At 40.1% G+C, this 20,008-nt stretch overlaps 1 protein-coding gene across 1 annotated transcript in view; it reads right to left on the reverse strand.

Annotated features, from left to right (window-relative positions):
* Positions 1 to 7,047, reverse strand: part of ABTB2 (ankyrin repeat and BTB domain containing 2) — a 194,221-nt gene extending 187,174 nt beyond the window's left edge. The window contains exon 1 of the mRNA XM_043909027.1: positions 6,897 to 7,047. The gene's annotated coding sequence lies outside the window, so the exon portion shown is untranslated. The remainder of the gene's footprint in view (positions 1 to 6,896) is intronic.
* Positions 7,048 to 20,008: the final 12,961 nt, after the last annotated feature.

Below are 20,008 nucleotides of genomic sequence, written 5' to 3' on the forward strand. Positions count from 1 at the left end.
AGAAGACATATCAGCCAATCACAATGTGTGGAATTTATTTGTAACTTTTTTTTTAAATCAATAAACGTTTGACCTTATGAAACAATTGGAAATCAGGAACACTGTCTGGATATTTGCTATTATGAAATCATTGTTAGTTTTTTGATGTGGTAATGGTAGTGTGGCTATATTTATTAAACGTTTTCATCTTTTAGAGACACATACTGAAATGTGTTTTGTAATTTTTACCTTTAAAAAAAGAAGACGGACAGACTTCCCTGGTGGTCCAGTGAGTAAGAATCTGCCTTCCCATGCAAGGGATGTGGGTTCTATCCCTGGTTGGGTAAGTAAGATCCCACATGCTGAGGGGCAACCAAGTCTGCAACGGGGCAGCAAAGACCCAGCACAGACAAAAAAGAAAAATCTTTCTGGAAACATCTGGTAAAGGGGCTAGAAAGTCATGACAGACGATTAAGACCGTAGATCTCTTGTCTTTGATATATTTCCCAAGGAGTTCTATAGTCCTCTTGAGGACTGGAGATACAGACTAAGCCTTGTCTGTGTTTGTGTTCTATGTGATGGAGGAGAAAGAAAAAGAGGAAGAAAGATACTGATAGAGAACAAGTACACGGAACCCTCTGAAAAATGAACCAACTGACCACAGTTAATCTTTCGGGGAGTTGGCAAGCCAGATAAAGTACGAAACTTCAGACTAAGCAAAGAATGGATGTGGCTTCTTATATATACGTGTGTGTTTGATGAAGGCAATCTGGTAGTAATGTGCTTAATCTTAGGAATGCAAATTAAATCAGAAAAAGAGAAAGCAAACCCACGTTCTTAACTCAGGCCTGGCCTAAACATAATCTTTGAAGAAAAACGACTGTCATGTGGCTGGACAAGTTAAAAAGAACATGATGAAACCAAAGCAAATATTGGGAGAATTTCCAGTTGAGTGAGCAATTTGAAAACAGATTTGGGATTACCTATGCAAAAGTTATATAAGACAAGAGCTTGAAATAAAATGTACAAACTTTACCTTGGACGATGTCTCCTATTTGTTACATAATTTCTTACAAAATAAACAATGTGAAGGTTGTTCAGTAGCTACACTGTGTCCAGCTCTTTGTGACCCCATGGATTGCAGCACACCAGGCTTCCCTGTCCTTCATTATCTTCTGGAGTTTGCTCAAGGGGACAAAATACTGTAGAATTTATCTTGAAAGATAAGAGGTTAATATTATTTAAGCACAGAGAGAACTCTCTTGGGTTTCCCTGGTGGCTCAGCGGTAAAAAAAACATCTGCCTGCCAATGCAGGAAACTTGGGTTCAATCCCTGAGTTTGGAAGATCCCCTGGAGAAGGAAATGGCAACCTCCTCCAGTGTTCTTGCCTGGGACATTGCATGGACAGAGGAGCCTGGCAGGCCATAGGGTCACAAAAGAGTCGGACACGTGCTAAGTACCATGAAGTTACATTAGACAAGGCCCTTGCCATTAAAAAACACGTGGCCAACATGTAGAAATGGGCACATGAGACTAACTCTCCTGCAGTGCTTCTCAAAAGCCACCCTCCAAGGGCCATTACCAGTTCATGACTCACCACATGGATTGATGCATCTCAAGAAGGAAGGAAATACCCCATGGAATGCCAGAAAGGCTGAAAAAGATGCTGGTAGATAGATGAATGTGCCACGGTTAGCAGAACAGCTTGTGGTAGCTGACTTTCAAGCAGAGCACTCAGTTATTGAAAAAGCACTGATGGTGTAGAAACCATGAGGGAATCCTATTTCTTGTGACCCAAGGTAGCCCATTCCTGACACACATTTCATTTTTCTGGACCTCAGTACTAAAGAGACAGACAGGCAAAGCAGAGACAGACCCACAGACATAGAAAGCAAACATGGTTACCAAAGAGAAGTGAGGGAGGCATTAACAAGGAGTTCGGGATTAACGCATACACACTACTATATATAAAATAGGTAACCAACAAGGGCCTACTGTACATCAATATTTGTATACATTTTGTAGGTGTACAATACACCTACTGTATTCAATATTTTGTATAACCTATAAGGGAAAAGAATCTGAAAAAGAATAGATATGTAAGTATATAAATGAATCACTTTGCTATACACCCAAAACTAACATAACTTTACAAAGCAACTGTATTTCAATTTAAGAAAAAGTTTTTGTTTTCTTGTACATGATAGTGCCAAAACTTTCCAAATAAAAAGTTCTACTTGTAAAAACTAAAATTAAATAGACAAAAAACAGAGAGACATACAGATCATTTGAAACGAAGGACCCCAAGTTGACTAAGGGGGAAAAAAATACACTTTTCCACAGCATGTTCTGCTGAAGAGTCTCATGAGATAGTCTGTGAAAAAGGATTCAATGGTTAAGTTTGGGAAATATTGCACTGTTTCTCCCTCTACTGTATTCATGATGCAATATTTTATTTAAGACTCTGTTTATGTGGTTTTGACCTCGTATATCTCGGGCTTAACTGGGCAGAGAACTCCAACCTGCCTACAGAGTTGTTGTACAGTGACTGGGACTTTTTATTTAATTTGAAGCAGAAAAGACAGCTCCATTGTTTATGTATCTGCTCAGGCGGTGGTGGTAGGGCAAGACCCTTGGAATGAATCCAGATAAATCCCAGAACAGGTCAGTGTTCATCTGACCCCTGCACAAAGCTGGAATTTGATGATTCTGTTGAACACAAGTACTATTCCAAAGGTAAATATAAATCTAGCACACTGGGCCACAGGGGAGAAGGAGGTGGTGTGCGGGGGGCGCGGGCACGAGTAAAAAGTTCACAAAGTAACCAAGAGGGGGGAGGTAGCTCTCCAAGAGGCAGCTGGTATCTTAGACGTGAGAGCTGCTATTAGAGATGCAGCCGTCAAGATGCTAAAGGCAAGAATTTTAAGGGATGGGCTGAAACTTAAAGTTACAAGGCTGAATTAAAGCTACAGGACAGAAAACCCAGGAACTGTTGCCAAATCCCCAGTTATAATACACCAGTTATCCATGAACTGCAATTGTGTTCTTCTGTCTTGGCGTGGAAAATATCTACAGTTAAGTGTGACTTTTAAGTAAGTAAGTTCAGTCGCTCAGTCATGTCCGACTCTTTGAGACCCCATGGACTGCAGCACTCCAAGCTTCCCTATCCATCATCAACTCCCAGAGCCTACTCAAACTCATGTCCATCCAGTCGGTGATGCCATCCAACCATCTCATCCTCTGTCGTCCCCTTCTCCTCCCGCCTTCAATCTTTCCCAGCATCAGGGTCTTTTCAAATGAGTCAGCTCTTCACATCAGGTGGCCAAAGTATTGGAGTTTCAGCTTCAACATCAGTCCTTCCAATGAATATTCAGGACTAATTTCCTTTAGGATGGACTGGTTGGATCTCCTTGCAGTCCAAGGGACTCCCAAGAGTCTTCTCTAACACCACAGTTCAAAAGCATCAACTCTTTGGCGCTCAGCTTTCTTTATAGTCCAACTCTCACATCCATACATGACCATTGGAAAAACCATAGCTTTGACTAGACAGACCTTTGCTGGTGAAGTAATGCCTCTGTTTTTTAATATGCTGTCTAGGTTGGTCATTGCTTTTCTTCCCCATGAACAGTATGAAAATGACATTTAAATTTGCAACATTTACTAAACATTCATCTCTTAAGATTCATCTGGCATTCTTATCACACATTTAAAGTCTCAGTCGCCTTTCCTGGAGTTCCTGATTCAGTTAGCCTGGAGTGTGATCCAGGTAAAAGTATTTGAAACAAGCTTTCTCAGGTGATTTCCCATTCCCCATACTGTGTATGTACATATGTATGTATGTGTTTGAATTGAAGTATAATTGACCTGCAACAACACTCTGTTAGTCCTGAGTTCACAATCTAGTGATTCAATATTTCTATACATCACAAAACCATCACCACGATAAGCCTGGTTGCCCTCTGTCACCATACAAAGTTATTACAATATTATCGACTGTATCCTCCATGCTGTGCACTTCATCCCCTTGACTCATTCATTTTGTAACTGGATGCTTGTACCACCTAATCTCCCTCACCTATTGCTCTCACCCTCCCACCCCAGATGATTCTTATCAGGGCCTGTTTTGGATGTCCTGAATCCATAAGCCTGGAGTGTGATTCAGGTGAAAGTATTTTAAACAAGCATTCCCAGATGATTCTTATCAGGCAAGTTTGGGAACTAAGGCATTTGTCTCTTGTATAAAATATGAAATTTTGAGCCCCACCTTCAGGGACTCTGATACAACAGGTCTAGAGCCTAAGAATATTCCATTTTAACCAGTGGCTCTCAGGTGATTCAAAGGGGGTGGGGCCCGGGAAACTCACTCTTCACTATGCGGATAGGAAGTTCTCCTGTTTCCAGCAGGTGGCACTCTCGTTCATTTTGCTAAAAGCTTTCACTTAAAAAGTCTAGTTCTTTAATCATGAACTGGATCTTAAATTTTATTTTTTTTTTAAGTTTAAAATCTCCTGATTGGGTAGATCTGGGACCAAACAGCTATTCCTACTGATGAATTTCTTCCAAAATTTGAAGATGTCTCTGTCTGCCCTTAAGAAAGGGCAACTCCAAGCCCAGGGATAGCTGATTTGTAGGTGGGACAGGAATAAATGATTTTCAGAGTTCAGACTGTGGTCTCCTTAGGCTTTTTAATGCTGAATTCATTTGAAGACAGTTAAGGCTACAAATATGATGGGAATGTATCTTAATTTAACACCAAAGGGTCAAAAATTGAGCCTCTATTTTAGTCTATTTTATTTATTTTTTGGCCTCACTGCTCAACTTGCAGGATCTTAGTTCCCCAACCAGAGTTTGAACCCAGGTATTGACAGTGAAATTGCTTAATCACAGCCAGTGAATCCCCTATTTGAGTCCTTTTTAAAAGCACTCTGAACCAAAGTAAGAAACCAACTTAGAACTGAAGAGGTTATTGGATTTTAGGGGTGACCCTGTATTATAGATGAACGCTGAAGCACATAAAAGTTCTTGCCTCAATTTGGTCAACAAATCAGGATCAAAAACCTGATAAATAACCAAGATTAATAACCAAGATGTGTGACTTCTACTTGAATGATCTTTTTTAAACACTTTTAAAAACCTTTTTATAATTGACAATTCCAAATATATTAAAAATAGAATTTATGATGAACCCCCACATACTCATTACCCAACTTTAATAATTATCAATTTACGGTCAACCTTGTTTACACTGTCACCTACTTCCCCATCTCCAATATTTTTAAAGCAAATCTCAAGTATCATGACACTGAGCAATGGTTCATCTACGTCTTTGCTGGGCTGACACGGTGGTTTCAGACAGTCCTAAAGGGACCATTCTTTTTTTCTTTGAGTGTTCATACTGCGACATTTATTTATTTTTGGCTACGCTGGGTCTTCATCGCCGCACAGAGACTTTCTCTAGTTGCGGAGAGCAGGGGGTACTCTCTGGTTGTGATGCACAGGCTTCTCGTTGTAGTGGCTTCTCTTGTGGAACACAGGCTATAGAGCTTAGTGGTTGTGGCATATGGGCTTAGATGCTCCTCAGCTTGTGGAATCTTCCTGGACTAGAGATTGGACCTGTGTATCCCCCGTACTGGCAGGCAGACTCTCATCCACTGTGCTAACGGGACCATTCTTATGAGTCTTGCTAGTTTCACATTGAGAAATATTCTCTGGGGTCACAAAATACATCTCTGATGCTAAGAAGACACTTTCATATGTGGGCTCTCCTTAGGTTATGGGGTTCAGAGTACAATTTCCTAGGTACTGGTTTCCCCTCCTACGTGAAAATCTCCATGGTATCAGGATGAACAATTACTGTTACTCTGTTTTCTTAATTTCTGAAATAAAGCCAATACACCCAAACATTTATCAATAGGTTATTGAAGGGAGCAACTCTCTAGTAATTATTTTTCCTGTGTATGGGTTTTGGTTTTTAAGTCATCATCACCCCAAGCAAAGCTAGAAGAAAGATGCTTTTAAAGTTTATATTAGCAATTTAGGATAGCGCCTTTTAAAATATTAACATATTTTTCTATATTTAAAATTTGTATTTAAAAAAATAAAATGGAAGTAACAACCGTAAAACCATCACTTAAAGTTTACAAAGTAGGAGGTGGAAGTCCTTTGTTCATTCTTTCAAGCTCATGTCTCTTAACTGTTGGGCATTCAGAATTTTTCCTTAAGCTTAACACACACATCTCTCTGCACACACTCACTAGTTTTTCTTTTTTCACAGAAATGGATTTATGTAATAAGTAAGTTCTACAAGATATCATGGTCATCTTTACATGTTAGTCATGCATTTTACTGCAGTCTTTTAAAATGACTGAATAACATCCCACTACATGGTGTACCTTACTTTCTCCAGCTAGCCCTTTATTAAGGCTTTCTGTTGTGTTTTTTCTTTTTTGTGTGTGTTTTTTCTTGAGGCTTTTTATTGTGTTCTTTCTTTCGCCATTCCTTTCTCCTTTTGTTTTTCCTTTCTCATTTTTTCTTTTTTTCTCCTTTCTTCCCTCCCTCCCTCCTGTCTTTTTCTCTCCTTCCTTCCTTCTTTCTTTCTTTCCTTCTTTTCTGTGTTTCTCCGTGTCTGTCTCTTCTCTTGCTCTTCAAACAACACTGTGAGGATCTTTCCCACCTAAATCTTTCACCAGAGGTCCCACTCCCCACTTCTCCATGAAACTGTCCCTAGCAGTCTAGCCTACTTTAATTTCCCACTTAGTACTCTTACCAATTTCATACATGACTGTTCTTAGAACAATGTATTGGGTTGGCCAAAAAGTTCATTCAGGTTTTAAACCAGAACGAACTTTTTGGCCAACCCGATACTTTGTTGGAGGTGGCTAATGAACACCCCTGACACCCTCACCCCCAGGCTCACCTCATACTTTCCCTGCTCCAGACCTGGCTCGGCCGTTTCTCCACAGATCCCCAGTGCCTTTTAGTGGGGCCTCCTGGAACCACGTCCTCTGTGAAGCTTTCCATCACTTTCCAGACCCCACACACTCCCTGATCCCATTTCTGCTGCAATCATCTCTCCTCTAAGCAGTGCAGCTCTTATTTACTCGTCCGGCTTTCCCATTTTATTATCAGCACCCTGAAGGCAGAGATTATTTCATTTAACTGTGTATCCCCAGTAACTACTTAGTCACAAGGAAAACATTCAACATTTTTTCTTGGAACAGATTGATGAATGACACTTATCATGTATGCCCAATAATGTGATTGAATTGTTTCATGGGTGTATGTCTTTTCTTTCCAACTACATTACCCATTTCTGGAAATAAAGAACTCTGATTTATATCTCTTGCTCCAAACCCTTCCCCTTCCACCCAAGAGCAAAGTTTAAACCCAGAATAGGCACTCAATAAATATTTGTTGCAGTAAACTCAGTTGAGTTACACTGAATTATGCAACACATATTGCTCAAAACCAGAAAGTTCTATCTCCTTATAACACATTTTGCTTGTTAAGACTGTATGGCAAAGGATTTGTAAATAGTTACAAAATGCTACAGTGTAGGACATTTAAAGCACTCTTTCTTCAGGCAAAGAAGATTCAAGATAGGATGGATTAGCTAGAAAGAAACCAGGATTGTAGTAAGAAACATCCTTTAGGCCAGTGACTGGGATGAGTTACCACAAACTCTTAGTCAATAGTTGAAAAACAACTTAGTGAAGTAGCTCTTCCAATTACCTTACAACCCCACACAAAATTTGCACTCACAGGGAGCAGATGAAATAGAATCAGTATTCTTTATTCTTCCTTACTGTTGAAGTGACAATTGTATAAAGTTGATGACTCAGATTGTGACTGCCTTAGCATCCATTCTGGCAGTTTAATAAGAAGAGTCAACATCATTCAACTCTTCCACTCATATAAAAATCTGTTACAACCTTTCCAAATTTCTGTAGGAACAATTGATTTGATAATTTTGATTAGGGACTCTGTTTTTGCTATCATCTGCTTTTGTTTTTTAGAATTTTTTTTTAAGAGGTGTTTTAGGTTCACAGCAAAACTGACAGGAAGGTATAGAGGTTTTCTGTAGACTCCCTGCCCCTGTGTATACATAGCCTTCCTTCCCCGTTGTCAATGTCCCTCACCCCAGAGGTACATATGTTACAGTTAATGAACTTACACATCAGTTCTTCCTTGTTCAGCCTTCTTTATGGTTCAACTCGCACATCCATACATAGCTACCAGAAAGAAGGCTGAGTGCCAAAGAATTGATGCTTTTGAACTGTGGTGCTGGAGAAGACTCTTGAGAGTCCCTTGGACTGCAAGGAGATCCAACCAGTCCATCCTAAAGGAAATCAACCCTGAATACTCATTGGAAGGACTGATGCTGAAGCTCCAATACTTTGGCCACCTGATGCAAAGAGCCGACTCATTAGAAAAGGCCCTGATGCTGGGAAAGACTGAAGGCAGGAGGAGAAGGGGACAACAGAGGACAAGATGGTTGGGTGTCATCACCGACTCAATGGACATGAGTTTGAGCAAACTCTGGGAGATGGTGAAGGACAGGGAAGCCTGGCGTGCTGTAGTCCATGGAATCACAAAGAGTTGGACACGACTAAGTGACTGAATAGCAACAACACTGACACAGCATCATCCCCCAGAGTTCACAGTTTAAAGTTCACTCTTGGTGTTGCACATTCTGTGGGTTTGGACAAATGTATAATGATATGTATCCACCACTTTAGTGTCATACAGAATACTTTCACTGTCCTGAAATTTCTCTGTTCTCCGCCTCGTCATTCTTTATTCTCCTTCCCCAGTCCGTAGCAACCACTGATTTTTTTTTTATCATCTCCACAGGTTTGCCTTTTCCAGAATGCTGTGCAGTTGAAATTCATCTGCCTTTTTGGAGTGTTGGAGAGGGAATAAAATTTGCTCTTGTTGAGACTTAGTCTGGAAACTGGTGGCCTAAGGGGACCCAGAGGAACTCTTGGGGATCATGTCTTTTAGTTCTCTGTAATCTGACTCCTCTGGAGAAGGCAATGGCAACCCACTCCAGTGTTCTTGCCTGGAGAATCCCAGGGATGGAGGAGCCTGGTGGGCTGCCGTCTATGGGGTCGCACAGAGTCAGACACGACTGAAGTGACTTAGCAGCAGCAGCAGCAATCTGACTCCTCGGTTGTTTTCATAGTTTATAACTGGGGTCTTGTGTTACATCCAGTAATACCGCAGATACCCTGGAAACTAGAAGGGCCATGTGTTTGGAATCATCCTACCCTCATGCCCTCCTGCAATGTGGGAGACCTGGGTTCAGTCCCTGGGTTGGGAAGATCCCCTGGAGAAGGGAATGGCTACCCTCTCCAGTACTGTGGCCTGGAGAATTCTGTGGACTGTAAAGTCCATGGGGTCACAAAGAGCTGGACATGACTGAGTGACTTTCACTTCCGTTCATTTCACTTCACCCTCATGCCCACATAGTGTCTGCTACAGAGTCCCTGGCTCAATGCTTCTCAATGAAGGAATCTCCCACCTCATTATTCTGCCTCTCATTTTCTTTTAATAAAAAGATGAGCCCCAGAGAGCAAGCTGCTCTTTATTTGAGCAAAGTTAACATGCTGACAGTCAGCTTGGAGTGGACCAAGATCACATACAAGTTTACAGCAGAAAATATACCCATGGTTTTGGCAAGCCACAGTTAAATGTAACGCAAGCCAAGGGTGCCAAGGGTGCACTTGGGTAGTTTGGGATATAAACACTGACATCAGAAAAAAGATATCTTGGGAAAAAAGAAACCCAAACAAGTGGGGAGGTAGCCTTCAAGTTATCCTAGGCAACTTGCCAATCAGGCTTCAAGAAAACACTACATTCAGAACTAATCATCTTCCTATGTTTTATAGCAACATGATATCCTCCAGCCTTCTGCAGTGGTAAATGCCACTGAATTTTGGCCCATGGTACATGCCTGTTTGATCATGTTTAATTTACAGCAGCTAGGACTAAAATCCAAGAGGGCAAAAAACAACTGAGCTGGAAGATATGTAATGTGGCCATTTATCTCTAAATCTGACTACAGGTGAAGCATTTCAAATATTATGTGACTTCACTTCTTAAGTTTCTGCTGAGGAAATAGGAATGAGCACAGATATTTAGCAACAAAAAAATTCATCATAGTATTGTTCAGTCAGTTCAGTCACTCAGTCATGTCTAACTCTTTGCAACCCCATGGACTACAGCACACCAGGCTTCCCTCCACTCCTGGAGCTTACTCAAACTCATGTCCATTGAGTTGGTGATGCCATCCAACCATCTTATGAATGAGGTGTATTGTAGTATTGTTAGTGATTGTAAAAAGATAGAAACACTATAAATGTCTAACAGTAGCAGATTGCTAAAATAATAGACTATCCATATAGTAGAAATGCAGCCATTTAAAATAGTGCTGTAGAAATATATCTTTTATCTTGAAATAGGTTTACCATATATTCAACGAAAAAGGTAGATTATAATGTTTTGATCCTACTTTTGTTTCAAAAAAAAGAACAGAAAGCAACCTAGAATACTAAAGTTTGGGAATTCCCTGGCAGCCCAGTGGTTAGGACTTGGGGCTTTCACTGCCAGGGCTTAGGTTCTATCCTGGTCAGGGAACTAAGATTCCACAAGCTTTGTGGCAAAAAAAAAAAAAAAAAAAAGGTAGATGAAATTATAGTTTCAAAGTATCTTTTTGGGAGGGGGCCTTGTCTATAGTATTTGATCCTTCTGAAATCAGTATGTATTACTTTGTTACAATAAAAGCAATACATTTGCAAAATGAAGGTACAGGGCTGAACTTCCCTGGCAGTCCAGTATTTAAGACTCCGAGCTGCCAGTGCAAGAGGCACAGGCTTGACCCTGATTGGGGAGCTATTATTAAGATCCCACATGCTTGTAGTGCGGCCAAAAGATTTTTTTTTTTTTTAAAGTACAAGGCAGAACTCTAGGAAGTATTATGGAAGTAAATAGGTGAACCAAAAGTTATATAATGTTCAGTTTTCCCCACATAGCAATTTGTGCCCTGCTGACATGTAATGAAAATGTTTCAACAGCGCATTTCACATCCCATTGTGATTTGTCTGTTTGCCTATCTGCCTCTGCTTCAGCCCAAGCTTCTCGAGAGCTAGGATTATTATGATTTATCATTGTATGCCTAGTATACAGGTCAGGAATCTATTATGTGAGGAGTAAATGTTGAATAATTGAGTAAACAGCACACTGAAGAGTGTTGAAAGATTTCAGTTTTAGTTCCAAGACATGACGTTGATGATCATACCATCTGTTTTGCTTTAACCTAGGAATGTAGTCAATGTATTTATTTATATTAAAACATTGAAAAAAGCAGTGGGTTCTCACACTTAAATGATGATCAAAAATATCTGGGGGCTCTATTCCAAACAAACAAATCAGAACTTGACATAAAGAACTGTAAATATCACCAAGGCAAAAATCTAGCCCACCACAGAAGTCCTCGAGGCGAAGTTAACATTAAGGGTCAGGGGCCATGGGCTAAAGGTAAATAATTCATAGAAATCACACATATGCGTTGTGGGTACTACATCAAAGAATATCAGGTTTTGGGATCTTAGAAAGTATTGCTGGAAAATGGCAAATCAAACAATAATAATATTCGGTGCTTTCAAGGGTAAGGAAAGGAGGGACTTCCCTGGTGGTCCAGTGGTTAAGACTCGGAGCTTCCTTTGCAGGGGGTGCAGGTTCCATCCCTGGTTAGGGAAGTAAGATCCCGCATGCTTCCCGATGCACTAACACCTCCCCACAAAGGGTAAGGAAATGAAAATATACTTGGATGCATTTTTTTCTGGATATAACCAAAGCATACCCATCAGCAGCCTTAAAAATAAGCATAACTTTTGACCTGGCTATTTCACTTCTGAGGATTTATCCTACAGAAATTATTGTGGATGTACACAAGAAAGTAGCTCTAAGGATGTTCCACACAGTGCCATCTATAACAGGGAAAATCAGCAAAACAAACTATATCAGTGCCCAATAGCAGAGAACTGGCAAGGATAATAATCAGGGAACACCCATTTAACAGAATAACTTGTGGCAACTAAAAAGATACTAGATACTGTACAAATGTATTTCTAGGTATGGAAAAATGTTTCTAACATGTTATTACATTTTAAAAACAAGTCTTATTACAGGGCAGTATGCAAAGCAGACCTTATTTTTATAAGTGAAAATATACAAGTGGATCAAATATAATTGGTAATGGTTTTCTCTGAAGGAGGGAGATTATTGACTGTCAAAATTTTCTTTTTTTTTCTCTTTTCTAAGCTTTTTGGAGTAAACCTCTGTTGCTCTTATAAGGAAAAAAGAAAAAGACTTTAGCAAAAAATATACATATATTAAAGCATCATACAAATAGGATCAGAGGAGAAAGGGTTTATTTTTATTTTTTGAAGCCAGCTCTTAAATAGCACTTAATATACACCATGCATGATTTCAAGTAAGTTACGTGTATTAACTGTTTAATCCTCCGGAACACCCCATGATTACGTCACAGAGCTAATAGAGCTAGGATCTGGTGCTTGCGAGCCTAGCTCTGGAGTCTGCCCTCCTAAAGCACACCCTACCACTAGGGAACAAATCTAGGTCTGTGTCTCTCTTCTGACATACCTTAATGAGGTCCATTTTTCATGTCTCATTGATTCTTGGCAGCTTGGAAGGAGCTGCCAAGGTCAACTTTAATGGCACATACTGGAGAGGATCTGCCTTGCTTTTTATGAATTGACTCTGAGAATGACTCTAGGCAAAGAACACTGGGTCAACTTTCTCTCTCACTTCCTCTTGCCCTACTTGCCACACTGGTTAGATGTAGTGCCTACTCCTGATAATTGATACTAAAGATCCACTCTCAGTGTCTAGAGTTTTCCTGGTAGATTTCTCCTATGATAAAGCCTACCTTCCCTAGTCTTTTAGCTCTTAGTGGCATACTCAGCAACTCCCAGAAAATCTTCAGAAACAAATTATTGCTAATAGTTTAAGGGATATAATGTGTTGATGATATGTCACCCTTCCAGGCAACATGTACATATACAGGCCTTCTAGAAACTATTCCTACAACCAAAGAATTCTCATTTTTGTGGTAGGTATTTTGGACATTGCGGGAGACATAATTCAGGCATAAGAGTTCAGCAGGCTGAACTAACAGCTGTTTCTGGTTCCCTCATCCCCTGTCAGCTTCCCTACAGAGTTTGCAAAAGTGAAAAAGTCCTATTCCCAACCTCTTTCTATCCAGGGGTGGCCAGGCAGCACAGTGCTAGCCACTAGGTTGTAGGTGGTAGTCTGTCGGGTGTTGGAAAGATTTTTCTTTTCTTTCTTTCAATTTTTCTTTGAGTGCAGATCTTTATTGGGTCTTGTGGGATCTTTGGTTGTCCAGCCAGGAATCAAACCCATGTCCCCTGCATTGCAAGGCAGATTCTTAACCACTGGGCCACCAGGGAAGTCCCAGATTTTGCATTTATGATAAAAGCAAAAGGTTAATGTTTGTGTGCTCTAAAGCCTCCCCTCGCCCCTCAACAAGTACCTTCAACTTGATACCTGGAGCTTTTTTTACTCATTTGTGATGGGAAGGGAAAAGTCAGAAGATGTCAGCCCAGAAATGACTGAGTCATTGAACCATCACCAGCAGCTGCTCAAGTCCAGACTTTTGTCTAAATGTGTGAAATACAATCTCTACGTGTTAAACCACAGTTAACCGGTTGTCTTTCTCTGTCAGCCAAAGCATTCCTAACCGATCCACACATCTTTAAAAACAAACCACAGTTCCATTTCATAGCTCTAGTTTTACCCAGAACCTTGAAGAGAAGTCCCACTATTATAGGAAGGCAAACAAAATAAAAATTCCACACAATTGTGGGGTTTGCCCACAACATTTCTGGGCATGTTACATGTCTATTTAATTTGCGGTTACTTTAAACAGAAAGATATTAATGCTTAAAGATAGAAGTTACTGTCTAAGGCTCATCATGGGTTCAGAAATATGATACACAGCTTTAAAAATTCTACTGTTTTACTGACTTGATAAAAATATTTGATAATGTGAATTTACTCAGATATTTGATTATTATTTTTCAGTTTAGTTAAATCCAGTGCGTAACACAGGTGCTAGCTGGTCAGGCCTGGTTCTTTTCTTTCTTACTCATCTTTCTTTTATCTTTCCTCATTTCCTCCCCTCCCCACCTCCTTCTCTTCCTCTTTTTTTTTTTTGGTAAACTGTAGTCCCATACCAGAAAAAAAAAAAAAGTATAGCGTATAAAAATACAGGAAATTCCTTGTCAATTCAGTGGTTAGAACTCTGAGCTTTCACTGCTGAGGGCATGGGTTCAACCTCTGGTCAAGGAGCGAAGATCCCACAAGTGTAGCCTAAATAAGTAAATAAAATAAAGGTACAGTGTAATAAATAATTATGAAGCAAACAGGTCAAGATTAAGGTGCTGAACAGACTTCGAGAATGAACTTATGGTTGCTGAGGGGGAAGGATGGGGGGGACGAGATAGTTTGGCATGGATAGGTACCCACTGCTATATTTAAAACGGATAACAAAGACCTATTGCACAGCACATGGAACTCTGCTCAGGGTTAGCTGGCAGCTTGGATGGGAGGGAAGTTTGGCAGAGAGTGGATGGATGTATATGGATGGCTGAGTCCCTTTTCTGCCCACCTGAAACCATCACAACACTGTTATCAGGTATACTCCAGCATAAAATAAAGTTTTTTGTTTTGTTTTAAAAGATCCACCCGCTGGAGATCTTCTGTTTATCCCCGCAGATCCACTTTCTATCTGCTGTTTGCCTGGAGGCTGATCTGTGTTACCAGTGAGCAATTTGGCCTTCTTGACTGTCTCTTGGGTCTGCCCGAGGGGAAGCCATGGCAGGAGACCCTTTGGAGAGACACTGGGAGTAGGGACTCTATTCCTTTGGCTCCTAATATGAGCTCATCTCAGGCTGGCTGTGTCTTTCCACTCCTTTTAACTTGGTAGACTCGGCTTAAATTTCTGTCCCTCCAGCCCCAGGGATCACGCCCTCCCCTTGTCCCTTCAGGCTCAGGGTGGTAACAGCGTGCCTGCCACTAACTCCGGTTGCAAAACCATCTCTTATGCTTCCCTACACCTGCACCTTTGTAATTATCATCTTTTAAATGAGCCCTCTCAAATTAGGCTGTTTTGAGCAAGCCCTCTGTTTTCCAACGAAAACTTGATCCAATAGAGTAACTACTGACAGCTTGTAACTATTTAAAGTTTATTTTATTTTTAGGGGCTTACCATTTTTAAACTTTTTATTTTGTATTGAGGTATAGCCAGTCAGGGCTTCCCTGTTGACTCAGATAGTAAAGAATCTGCCTGGAATGCAAGAGACCCGGGTTCAATCTCTGGATAGGGAAGATCCCTTGGAGAAGGGAATGGCTACTCACTCCAGCTGTAGAAGGAAATAGCAACCCACTCCAGTGTTCTTGCCTGGAAAATCCCATGGACAGAGGAGCCTGGATGGTTGCAGTCCGTGGTCGCAAAGAGTTGGATATGACTGAACGACTAACACACACCCACTCCAATATACTTGCCTGGAGAATCCCATGGACGGAGGAGCCTGGTGGGCTACAGCCCATGGGGTTGCAGAGTCAGACACGACTGAGCAACTAACACACACAAACACACACACAAAGCCAATTTTAACAATGTTGCGGTAGTGTCAGGTAAACCAGCGAAGGGACTCAGCCATACATACCCATGTACCCATTCTCCCCCAAGTAGCTATTTAAATTTTAAATGAAATAATTTTAGATTCTAAAATGAAATAAAATTAAAATTCAGTTCTTCGGTTACCCTAGCCACATTTCAAATGCTGGATAGCAACACGTGACTAAAGGCTATGATACTGGCCAGCTCAGATGTAGAGAATTACTGTCATCCCAGGAAGTCCTGCTGAATGGCACCAACAGAATATTGACAGTCCCCAGAGGCTCTTTCTCCATCATACTTCTTTTTTTTTATTTTCATACTTCTTCTTTTATAGGAATTCCATCCTTGCTTTTCTTTATAATTTTGCAACCTTTGTAAACTTTCTAAACAATACATTTTGTGTTTTGCCTATTTGAAACTTTAAAATGTAATTTTACAGCATGTATTTTTGTTGTCTGGCTTCTCGACTATTTTGAACACCCACTTGTGTGGTAGATAGCTAAAGCTTGTTCATTATCATTGCTATAAAGGGAGATAGTGAAGGGTGGGGAAGCCTGGCATGCTGCAGTCCATGGGGTTGCAAAGAGTCGGACACAACTGAGTGACTGAACAATGACAACCTTCCATTATACAAATATATCACACTTAAAAAAAAAACATCTCTTCTACTGTTGCTGGAAGCTTGAGAACATGGACACATTCCTGGAGTGGAACTGAATGTTTGGGCCAGAGGGTGTGCATTGCCTTTAATGGATCATTCCAATCTGTTTTCCAATGTAATTGAACCAATTCATGCTCCCATAAACAGTGTAGGAAAATGCCTGTTACTTCGCTCCCTCTCTAGCACTTGGTACTTCAGATGTTTACATTCCAGCCATTCTGACGAGTATGGAGTAGTATCTCCTTGTGATTTTTAAATTGCACATTCCTGTTTACCAATGAGGTCAGTATTTTTCAGGTCAATGTCATTTTTCCCCCCATATATAGTTAAATGTCTCAGCATCATTATTAAAAAATACAGTCCTTTTTCCATGCCCTGTATTGCCACTTCTGTCTAATCAAGTTCCACATATATGTGGGTCCTATTTTTTTTTCGGATATCCTTTTCTTATCTATTGGTTTCTATGTCTATGACTGTATCAATTCCACACTGTTTTAATTATCATAGCTTTGATATCTTGATATCTGTTGAAACAAATCCCTGGTCATTTTTCTTGTTTAACAATGTCTTGGAGACTTTTGGCCCTTTGCATCATCACATATGTTTTAAAATTAGCTTGTCAAGTTCTAAAAACAAAACAACACAAAACAAACTGCCCAAATTCCATTGAAAATTTTGCTTAATGAATATGGTATAACTCCTCATTTAATCAGTGCTTCTTCAATGTATCTCAATATTATTTTATCATTTTTCCTATAGAAGTCTGTCTTATGCCTTTTAAAAACAATTTACTTCTAGGTACTCAATATTATTAATGCTGTTGTCTGTAATATCACTTTTCAAATTTCATTTTCTAATTTTTGGGGGAGTATTAAAATGCTGTTGATTTTTCTGTATGGACTTTGTATCCTAGGAACCTTGCTAAGATCTCCTACTGCCCTAATAATGTATGAATAGACTCTTTTGGATTTTTTCCATTATTGTATAATCTGAAAATGACATTTTTTCCCTTCTTTTTTCAATTGCTGTATCTTGTATTTCCTTTATTCCTTTATTGCACAATCTAGGGCCTCCAGCATACCCAACAAAGTTAAGCAGAGGCTATGATAGGAAATGTCTTTGCAACCTCTAGGGAAAAGATTTAACTGATTCACTCAGTTAATTATTTGCCTTCCTCCCCCCAATACCTTTTATCTGAATAAGGAAGATTTCTTCCATTCCTATTTTAAAACATTCCTTACTATTATTTTTTAAAAATCATCAATGGATATTCAATTTATCAACTCCCCTCTTTTGTTGCATCCATGCAAATGATCTTACGCCTTCCCCCCCCTCTAGTTCATTTATATGGTGTGTGTATACTAAGTTGCTTCAGTTGTGTCTGACTCTTTGAGACACTGTGGATCGTAGCCCACCAGGCTCCTCTGTCCATGGGATTCTCCAGGCAAGGATACTGGGGTGGGTTGCTATGCCCTCCTCCAGGGAATCTTCCTGACCCAGGGACTGAACCTGTGTCTCATGTCTCCTGCATTGGCAGGTGGGTTCTTTACCACTAGTGCCATCTGGATGAGTTGCCAGTCTATTTCCTAATACAAATATCTTAAAATAAGTATCTTTGGGTGTATCAATTTAGGCTCTTTTAATTGCAAAAGTAATGTAAGCCAACGAGGGAACTTATTGTGTAAGTCAATGATAATTTTAGCACAGGTGAATTTAGGCATCTGCTTATGTCATTAGGCCTCTGTTTCTTGCTGTCACTGTGTCTGTGTCTGCTTTCCCCTGTATTGGCTCCCCTGCTTCCCATGCCCCATCCCCCTATCTGGGGCAAGACGACTGCCAAAAGCCACAAGGCATCTTCTTCAAGCTTCAGACCCAACAGAATAAAGTTAGGCTTCTTTCTTTCAGCTTTCCCAGCAAAACTGTCATTATACATGAGTGGGTCGTGTTCCCATCCCTAAAGCATTGCTAAGCCAGTGGAATACAGTGACCTGATTGCTTAGGTTTTAGTCATCAGTCCAGTCCTGCAGCTGGGATGGCATCAAGTTATCCTGAAGCATGTGGATGGGGGCAAGGGCAGGATATAAGGGATTCCTCAGAGGAAAACCGGATGGCTACCAGGATTAGTATAAAAGGATGTCTCCTTCAATAACCTAGATCTTTACTGCTACCGGTACCCTGCTACATCTTAATTTGATGATTTTATTTGGCTTATGTAATTTAATTTATTAAGAGCTAGGCATCGTGTAAGTGCTACAGATAAATTGCTCCTATAATTCTCACAATTTGAGGAAGCGAGTACAAATATTACATTTATAAGACGTAGCCCAAGTGACACAGTTGATGGGACAGACCTGAGATTGGAACTCAAATGTGTTTATCTCCAGGCCTGGGTTTTTCATATTCCTCAACACTGTTTCTCTGGTCGTCTAACTCTAAATTATAACGACATTGAAGTGGCGAATCTAGTTTTCTAGGTGTAAGACCCTTTACCTCATTTCTACAGAACTTTGAGACATTATCCATGAATAATGTCTTGTAATTTAACATAGCCCAGAGGAATATACAACTGGAATGTTACACAATTCATCACATAGGATGTACATCAACTAGAAAGCTAAATGCAACATGGATTAGTACTAGCTTGACTTGTTGCATGGCATGGGGCCATTTCTGAATTTAGGTGGCTTGTGCATCAGCTGCCTAATCCCAGAGTTTCACATTAAGGAAGCTGAAACATGAAGGAAGTTGTCTGGCTGGTAATCATGGCATAATGAGGACACAAGGCCCCCGAGGTCACATAAAATGTTCTTGTTGTGCTTTCCATGATGCTGCGTGAAGCGCTAAACTTCGGAGCATTTAGTGCCCTGGGGACACCCATGGGTGGGATCCCTGTGTGTCCCAATGTGACCCGCCTTCTCTAGTCCCTGGTTGTTGCCTTCTGCAGAGATGCTTTGATAACCATTATAATTGGAGAATGAAGTTCTATTGCTGTCCAGTTATCAGTACACTGCTTCTTTCATCAAAATAGTCTTACATTAAAAGAAGCAGGGCTCTAATTAAAATAGACTACACGTCGTCCTGCTCCATTTCCTATCTCCAACTCATTGCTTCTGTTATTCTCTATACCTAGAATGATGGGAAACTGGGTTAGTTCAGGTTTGCTAGAACAAACTTTGCAAGTGCATAGTTTTTCGTTTTGAGGTGTTGGTCTTTTTACTTTTTTTTGACCACTGAGCTGTGGAATCAAACCAGCCTTGAAATAGGCCTTGCTTATTTATGGGCCTTCCTGTTATTATGTGACTGATTATTTCCTTTTATTATTTAGACCAGTTAACATGTATTTTCTGTTATATATTTGCAGCTGAATATATCCTAACAGATAGATTAAGATGTTCCAAGATGAGAATTTAAGAATTTATCTCTCTGTGCTTCAATTTCATCATCAGTAAAATTAATGAAAAAAAAAAATTAATGGATTGGAATATGTCAGAGGTCATATAATCTATTTTTAGCAGTGAAATCCATTTTTCAAGCAAAGTCTTGCATGGAAAACACAAATATACAATATACATTTTAAGAAATCAAGACATGAGCTCCTCATTCAGTAATTCTCATTATTGGTGGCAAACAATTCATTGTT

The sequence above is a fragment of the Cervus elaphus genome, chromosome 1, assembly GCF_910594005.1.
Source record: "Cervus elaphus chromosome 1, mCerEla1.1, whole genome shotgun sequence".
Lineage (NCBI taxonomy): Eukaryota > Metazoa > Chordata > Mammalia > Artiodactyla > Cervidae > Cervus > Cervus elaphus.